General features: G+C 39.9%; 1 long non-coding RNA gene across 1 annotated transcript; it reads right to left on the reverse strand.

Annotated features, from left to right (window-relative positions):
- Window positions 1–6,263: 6,263 nt before the first annotated feature.
- Window positions 6,264–6,838, reverse strand: LOC143316739 (uncharacterized). The gene is made up of 3 exons (XR_013076600.1): window positions 6,685–6,838; window positions 6,527–6,597; window positions 6,264–6,324 (listed from the first exon to the last, which is right to left on the reverse strand). It is a non-coding gene; the product is annotated as an uncharacterized LOC143316739 (long non-coding RNA).
- Window positions 6,839–9,543: the final 2,705 nt, after the last annotated feature.

Genomic DNA, 9,543 nt, shown 5'->3' on the forward strand with positions numbered 1-9,543 from the left:
AATCCAGCAATGACGTGACTTCATAGGTGAGCACACACACGGGAGGCATTGGACTACGACGCAGTGAAGCCTTTGGCGATGAAGAAAATTCATCCAGACATATGTGTAGCTCACAAATCTGAGTGGAAACGTGTACATCTGTCAATACACAGGTAAGCGTTTTTGTTGCGGTATTTAACATCTGCAGATATGCAGCATTCCTTTTTTTTCCCCTGGCAGTTTGACAGCATTTTTCCCCCGGTTGTTTGGCATACTGTTTGTGAATTGGGACATGGTGGACTGTTATGTGCCATCATTGCTGTTGGTTTGCAACTTGTTTGAATTTTGAGCTTGACTTAAAATTCATTTTTATTTATTTTTTCTTTAATGGCTGCTAATTGTGTTTGTATATACTTGTACAGTCTTTGTTTGATCCTGGGTAATAGTAATATTTTGACACCCACAGTAACAGGGGTTTTATGTTTTATGTTTAATTATTATGTTGCACTTAAAAGGGAACTGTCTTTTTTATTTTTCACACGTAACTACTCAGATATTACTGAATGTTTGGAGACATTAAAAAGACTGCTTGAATATCTGGCTACTGTGTTCATTATTGGTAATGGTGTTCTGGCATCCTCAGGTGATGGTAATTCATTGTAAATCTTATAAATTTTAATGGACTTCACCCTATAATGAGGTAATATATTATGTGAAAAAGATGGGAATTCCCCTTAAAAGCAACAATTACAAACTGTAAATTCAACAGTCTTACTGACAAGCTACAACTGAACTGTTGTTTTAACAGCGATAAACCATAAAATAGGGTAATAAATTATGTGGAAATGAAAAATTCATCTTAAAAGCAACGGTCATGAACTGTGAATTCAACAGTTATAACACCAAAACATAAATTATTGTGCTGTTACTTTTACAGAAATTGACCATAAAATCAGACAATAAATACTGTGGAATGGATATTATTTAACTTTAAAAGCAACATGTTTCCATTGTGAATTATACAGCTATACTGTGAACCCATATACAGTTTCACCATTATTTTAACAGTAATTCATCTTTATTGGAACATTTTCAAACTGTTGTTTTTACAAGTGTAAATATACCTTGCCGTAAAGCCTTATACAATGTCACTGTATTTTTTACGGTGAAAAAATGGCAACCACAGCTGCCAGTTTTTCACCGTAATTTTGACAAGATTTTTTTTACAGTGTGGCATCTAATATCAAATATGGGAGGGTCAACATTTTTGGGTTGGATTCACTGTCATGAACTTGGAAAATATGCAGCTCTAGAATTTTTAACCTCTGCATTAAAGGTGAACTGTTTTGATGATTTCCACAATCACTCCACCTTGTGGGTATTATCACTTCAGCACCCAAATATTTGGAGGAACATGTATTGAAGTTTTGCAACAGCTTGCTTGCAGAGAGAGTTGAGCCAGAGAAATGAGGGGAGATGCTGAAGGCAGTATTGAATTTAGGAGCAGAAGATGACTTAAAAATTCTAGATCTAGTTTTGGGGACAGGGCTACAATTAACACATGGCAACACCATGTTAAACATAAGACATTGGTAGTCAGAGATATAGGCTTCCTTCTGAGGAGGAGTTTGAGTTGCAGGCCTGGGGTCACAAAGTTGAACAAATAAGTTTGACAGCAGAAGGACATTGTGAACTCTGGGTAACTGAGAGGTGTCATTACATCCCCACATCTCAAAATCTGTTTTGTCATCAACCTGATGATCACCTACTGAAAATGGAGGTGGTGGGCTATGTAAACCTCTACCCCTACCAATAGTGAGAGGACTGATAGTAAAATACTCACACAGAGAGGTATTTAGTCTTAAAGCTTTGAATTGGATAAATTAAAAGTATCTTCATGGTAGCTGCCACAAGAAAAGTCAGAGGATCACCAAGTCATTACAATTCATCAGAAGGGGGTCATAACTTTGTGTACACAATGCCATGGCAAGTTCAGACTGAACAAGTGGTGAACCAACAGACTGACACTGCCATCATACACCTATAAGCCCACCCAACAGCCTTATGTACTGTACATTGTCTCATCACTCATCACAGTCAAAATACACTCTAATTGTTTATGACAGTCAGTAGTCATGTTGACATGTTTTTGGTATGGTGGTAGTAAGAAAGGCCGAAATACTGCATCCTAAACAAATGAGACAGTGTCATCACAGAGACAATGTGTGTGAAAGTCAATGCTCTTGCAATCAAACTTATGCTATACAATTACTGGACTCAATGATGCAGACCGATAGTGTTATAGTGACTATCAAAACCTCAATCAGCCGCTGAGAGGCTATTGAAAGGAAATCTGTCTGACTGTTTTCAGGCAAGGCAAGAATTCGTCAACGTTTTAAGATGTTTATTTAAGATGTTTATTTGACGTTATTCTATATAGATGTTATTACTAACCTGAACAACGATGCAGTCAACAGAAAGTAATGGCCCAACCTCTCTGTTCAAAACCAAAACCTGAACAGCAAGTGCAGGTGATATTGACTACTTCTGCTCTGCCCTGGTGACACACACACTGGTGACAGAGTGACAGGCTTGCACCCAAATACATCCCTTGCACCAACAGGTAGACAGAATGAGGGTACAAAAAGGGAAAACTTATTTAACAAGTCTCTTAAACTAAAAGCGAACTCTTGATGAGCTGAACAGGAAAACACAACTGGGGTAGAGGCAGGGCGTGACACTGGGTGTGGCTGGTAGGCACTGAAAGAAAGAAAACACTAAGGGAAGTAGAAAAGCCAAAAAACAAAACAAAATCCAACACAAGCACAATCCAGGGGGCGCTGAGATGAGGGAAACTCTGAGTTTTCCGTTCCAGAAAGAGAGGTAACTGAAACTCTGAGTCAGTCACCATGGTAACAGAACATAAGAAACCCTGAGTTTCAAACCATTAACATATTTCACCCTAACCCTATTTTATATAGTTTTATATATAAGAGGTTTTATATATAAGTTTTATTTTTTTTTAAAGGCACAAGTGTATACTTGCATCTGATGTAGGCACTTGTGTCCTGGGGGGTGACAGGCTCAGATGAGCTTCCCCCAGGGATGCCTTCAGCCACCGTTGGTTTGGCTGAGGGCCCGCTCCTCAGCCTCCATCAGAGGTGGTGGAGGTGGCTCTCCACCCGTTTTCGGGACTCTGCCTTCTCTCTGTTGGCTGAGCAGAACTCAAATGTTAATCTCTTTTAAATTAGTATTTTATTGAGTGTTCATGTATATGTATCAAGTGTTAATCTACTCAGTGGGGTATTGAGTGAGATGACGTGTTAAAACAAAATGTTGTAAGTAGCCACTGCATTAATATTTACTTTGTTTAATAGCCAATGTCAAAGTCAATTTAAAAAAAAAAGAATCAAATTAAAATCAAAGTGAGGTACAATCATAGCCTAGCAAAATATGTCTTACCTTTTTGAATGATGTTTTTATATTTCATTTTTAGCTGCTTCCAAGTTCGTTTCTCCCCTGTTGGATTGCACATAAATGAAAATCTGATTTTATCCCTATTTATATTCAAAACCGTATGCTACGATCGTAAGTTCGGTTAAATGTTAAGTCAGTGGAATAGTACATTCAAACTTACGCGTTGACTCGGGTAGCAATTTTCTCTCATGCCATTTCTCTCTCCTTCGCTGCTGCAGCGGTGATACATTTACACCGAAATATGTGCTCATACTCCCCACAGGCCTGCAATAAGACCTCCAACTCCATCGGGGTAAAATGACTTGATCTTTTTTTGTCAGTTGTCATGGTGACTCGTGGTATCGGGGCTCCAGTGATGATGGCTTTTTTTTTTATAGTGGTTGTGCACGCGCGCAACTCAAGGTGAACATGCTCAAGAGTTGATTGAACTAACTCAGATCAGCTGTTCTGAAACCGGATCCTCAGAGTTTTCTCAGAGTAAGTCAACTCAGAGTCAACTCATTCATTCAGTCAGTAGGCGAGTTTTGGGATAACATAGTTCTGCCGTCTGTTATTTAAAAAAATCAGTCAGTAGGCACTTGTTTCACTAACATGGCATGTCCTTTTGACAACGATCCCGTGGATGAAGGTGCAGCATTACTGCGCAGGGAATTAAATATTCGTCGGGAGATGGTTATCAGACCGCGCATAGATGTTCTGGCATTTCAAGACAATTACCTTTTTGAACGGTACCGTTTCACGTCACAGTCCATCATCTACATACACAACCTAATCCATCCTTACATTTGCAACATTACCAGCCGGAGTCATGCTCTCACATCCCAGCAGATATTGTGTGTTGCGCTGCGTTTCTTTGCAAATGGGAGATTTTTGTATAATGTCGGAGATGCAGAGCACGTGAGTAAAGCAACTGTATGCAGGGCGGTCAGAGAAGTGTGCCTCGCCCTGAAACGGCTATTACTCACCTTTGTGGTTTTCCCTGGACATAAACCTGTCAGAGTCATCAAGGAGGAGTTCCACAGGATTGCAAGGTGAATGATGAATGGTATATTACGTTAATGACTTTGTGCTGCAACCTCAGACTGGGATTAGTAATTTTAATATCATTTAGGATTTCCCAGTGTGATTGGCTGCATAGATGGCACACACATTTCCATCATGGCTCCCGCACATAATGGAGCAGATTTTGTGAATAGGAAGTCCATTTACAGCATAAATGTGCAGGTACATGTAGATTGACTACTGTTTCAAAATGTTAAAGACTGCATCATAGTTCAACATCTGTCATTCTCTGCACTGTCAAGATCATATGTGATGCTGCAAATCTAATTTCCAATGTGGAGGCCAAGTGGCCTGGGTCTGTTCATGACTCAAGGATTTATCGCGAGTCTAACCTTAACAACAGACTGCAACGTGGTAAGCAGCCTAAAGATTTGCACAATATAATTCACTTGTCTCCCTCCTTTAATATACTCTGATGTGTCCACTACACATTACAGGAGAGTTTGATGGCCTTCTGCTGGGTGGCAGAGGTTACCCATGCCAACCTAGGCTGCTGACCCCTTACCCTGACCCTGAGCCAGGCCCCCAACAGAACTTCAACCGGGCTCACTGCAGGACCAGAGCCCGGGTGGAGACGACTGGCCTGCTGAAAGCCCGTTTCCAGTGCCTACGTCACCTCAGGGTGACCCCTGAGAGGGCCTGTGATATTATTGTGGCATGTGTTGTTCTTCATAATATTGCCACTATTAGAGGAGAGCAACACCCTGCCCTACAAATGGAAGACCCTGATGATGACCCCATCCACCTGCCAGCTATGCAGGACGGCAGAGCAGTCAGAGACACCATATGCCATAGTCACTTCAGAGATTGAGTCACCATCATCACCACCACCACCACAGCAGTCAAATAAAGACACAATACACCCTTCATTTGGTCTTCTTTATTTCCTACAAATACAAGAGCTAGTTTAGTTAATGTTCCAATAGTTAACATAATTCACCTGTGACCATGCACCCACCTCTAATTTGTGCTCCAGTATTTCAATTTCTAGATCTGCCCTCCTAATCTGGCGGTCCAAGTATTGCATTTCTTTGTTGGTTTTTTGGATTTTGAATTTTATAAATCTCTTTTACTGGTAACTGGGAATACATAAGGAGGGCATTAAATTATACAGTTGCACATGAATTCCACAGAATGAACCTCTGGTGTTTACTGAGCATCCATCTCACTGTGTCAATCTGTGCAGTGGAAGTTGAGGGACTCTCCTGCTGCTGCCCAGCCATGCCCTGTTAAAAAGGATGAGAATGTGTTAATACTTCAGTGTAGGTTAAATGTCACCCTTTATATTCCACCAGAATGTTAACAAATGTAAATAGGAAGAGAACTATCAGTAACATATCAAGATGTTACCTCTATAGGCCTTTCTGGATCCCCCTCTGTAAAGGCAGCAGACAGTTTCCTCATGCTCTTCATCCTAGATGAGTGATATGTTTCAGTATATTTAAACTACCATTTGGCAAAATCTTTGGAGTATTTACGTATCTACTTACAGTTACAAGGTCTGTTGTGGCGTGAGGGGGCTCCACCAGGCAGATAGCACCATCAGAATCTGTTGGGACAAAAGAAAAGACATGAAAGGGAAATAAATACTTTTATGAATAGGCTTAAAAAAGATATATAGGCCTAGGCATATTACATTTTATAAAGGCACTTGTGTCTTGGGGGGTGAGCTCTGAAGGTGAGCTCCCTCCAGGGATTCCCTCAGCCACTGGCCTTCCTACATTCTGGCCAGCTCCTCTGCCTCTGTTAGAGGTGGCGGTGCTGGGCCACCACCCGTTTTACGGGCATCTGCCTTCTTTCTGTTGGCTGAGCAGAAGTCTGTGTTAGTTTAAATAGGCTTAATTATTTAACAGAATATGATATAGATGAGAAGACATTTATGTGTGTGAAAACAGCATTATGTTGGTGATAAAACAACTGCACAGTCAAACAGCCACTTAATATTTACTTTACAATGTAAAACTTGATCAAAATGAGGTACCCCCATTAAATTATGCTGAGGTCTTACCTGTTTGAACAATGTTTTTATATTTCATTTTAAGCTGCTGCCAAGTGCGCTTCTCCCCCGCGGGATTGCACCTACATGAAATAAATTCATGAGCTACCATTCACGCAGTTTTCCCCTGTAATATTATTGTGATTGCAAAGGACTACATTTTATCTTACGCACTGACCCGAGCAGCAATGTTCTCCCACGCCGCCTAACTCTCTTTTGCAGCTGCAGCAGTGTTGCACTTTTTTCTAAAAACATGTTCAAATTCGCCGTATGAACGCATTAAGATTTCCAGTTCTAGTGGGGTAAAAAACGCAGCCCTCCTCTTCCCCGTTGCCATGGTGACTCATCGAATTGGGGCTCCATTGATATTGGCTTTTTACAGTCGTGGTGCACGCGCTTAACTCTGAGTTAACCTACTCTGAGTTGATTGAACTAACTCAAATCACCTGTTCTGAAACCGGAAACTCTGAGTTTCCTATCTCAGGCAAGATCAACTCAGGGTTCAGGATTAGACTCGGAGTTTGTTGAACCTCCTTTGTGAAACGGGCCCCCGGTCTGTGATATCCAGCTTGGATATAGCATCTTTTTCAATAGATGTGATGAACTGACATAATTTGTCCTGAAACACTGATGTGCACAAAAAGTTTCAGTGTACTTCATTAGCTGATTTTTTTTAAGCAAAACTATGTAATCCATGTGCTTATTGACTTTGAATGGTACCTTATGTTAGGATCCCGCAGACTTCCCTTTCCCCAGTGTAGATTTTGTCTGTTTGTTTCCCCTGTCTGTCTAGCTGGGTGTGTCTCTACACCTGGCCAGCTCCGCCTTCCCCGGAGCGCACCTGATGCGCATGATGCTGATTGGGCACAGGTTAAATGGGCGGAGCTCTCTCCTACCTGCTGCCGGATTGTTCCCAACTTCTCCTGACTCTTTCCTCCTGAGTCCTGACTCCTGGCGTGATCGTGTGTTTTGTGACTGTAACAAACTCTTTCTCCTCTGCTCATGAGTGTGCTAATGTTCCTCTTATGAACTACCACTCAAGGTGTGTTTTTCTGTTTCAGTTGCCTGCCTGCCGCGTCAGCGTGTGCCTTGCCTCGGACCCGTCGCAATGGAGCTCCCTTAGTTTTTTCTCCACTCCTTTTGAGTGTGCCTTTTGTTCTACATTTTTATTCTTAATAAATTGTGTTCTTTTAATAACCTTCTCTCTGGTCTGCATCTTTGGGTCCAATCTAAAACATAGGGTGAAAACCGTAACACCTTATGCTTGTGTGGTGGGGATATTTCTAAAAAGCATATTAAGATTTGAAATTCAAGCCAGTACACCTGCTGCTGTATCACATTTTCAGGTTTCAACTGCTTAAATTGGAATAAATCAATGTGCTGACACATAGAAATCAAAAATATTCACATTTATTCAATTCATTATTTTTTTTTTTTTTTTGGTGCGTTTTAAATATTTTGTGGAAAGACTACTGAATGGATTACAGATATCTCCTGAGGTTTTTGACTTTGAGGCCCTTAATGTGCATGAATGAAAAGTTGTCAGGTAATAAAACGCATTTAATTGTGTAATACTGTATAATTTCTAAGATAGCTATATTAAATAATGGTAAATGTAAATAAAGATACATATAAGAGAAAAACCCACAATAAGGATAATTATATGAGATGAATATTATTCAGTCAACAAATTCTATCTACATGAATGTGATAAGTTCTATTTGAAACAAGCAGTGGCTAAATGGATGTATATCATTATGACCAACACAGAAAAACATGCCCTCCAGTTTCACAGCACACTATATTATGATCAAAGAACCATCTCAACAACACATGCATTAGCAGTAGGGACAGGTTCTGAAACCTGGATAGAATTGAACTGCTTGTATGTAACTGAGTACATTCACTCAAGCATTGTATTTGAGTACGATTTGGAATACTTGTACTTTACTTTCAACTTCAATTTTATGCTTCTTCTCACTTCCACTCCACTACATTTCAGAAGAATGTTTGTCAATTTTATTGCTCATGTAAAGGTATCAGTATTTCCCAGAGTTGTATAAATGCATTCTTTGAGCTTTCACTATCCTGCCTGGATTGAAAGGCAGTGTTTTTTCCTGAGCATACAGATCCACTGGATTAGTATTTTCTGAGGGATGCAAACAGTCTCTGTACCCACAGCTATAGGTATGTTTGTGCCTATCCTGCCGCATGAATTCACCATAATAAACTTGCCTGAGATATGGTGAGGTGGGCTTCAGGATTTCTTTCTATCACCGTAGCTACCTGAAGTCTGTAGTATGAAATCAACCTTCTCACCAGTCCAAGCATCAACCCTCACTCCCCAGATCTAGCAGGAGACACCCCTACTCTACAGTAAGTAGAGAACATGAAAAAATTAGATTTTCACAATAACACATAACATTTATTATAAATAAATTTTGTATTATTTGACTTTTTCTTTTGGAGAGTTTGTATTCCTTTTCAGGTTCTGTTAGGATCTGGACTATTTAGTTTGTTAGTTCCAGTTTTATTTTGGTAGCCATCCCTCATGTGTCTAAGTGTACTTTACTTCCTGTAGTTTTCCCACCCTTGTGATTGTGTTCACCTGTTTCTGATTTAGTTCTCCTTTGTCTTTGTTGCATCATCCCTCATGTGTGGCTTTCCTTGTTCCCCGTGAATCTCGTGAGTAATTCTAGTTTGTTTGTCAAAAGATTGTTGTTTTCCTGGTATTGCTTTTGTTTTTTGGGTTTTGTATTTAGTTGGATTTTGTTTGCCTTATACTTATTCAATAAATCATTTGGAATGTTTCTGCTCAGCCTTTTTGTTTAGTCTGCATCATTGGGTTCACTCCTTGTTTTTTGCTCAACCACTAAATCAGAACAGGTTCAGGGAAAAAACAATTAGATATGAAACAAAAACACTATATATATATATATATATATATATATATATATTCTCAAGTTATTTCCCTTATAGTCGCTGTTCACCTCAAAACATATAAAATCACACAAATACAAACGAACCCA

This window comes from Chaetodon auriga, chromosome 24, assembly GCF_051107435.1.
Source record: "Chaetodon auriga isolate fChaAug3 chromosome 24, fChaAug3.hap1, whole genome shotgun sequence".
NCBI classification, from domain to species: domain Eukaryota; kingdom Metazoa; phylum Chordata; class Actinopteri; order Chaetodontiformes; family Chaetodontidae; genus Chaetodon; species Chaetodon auriga.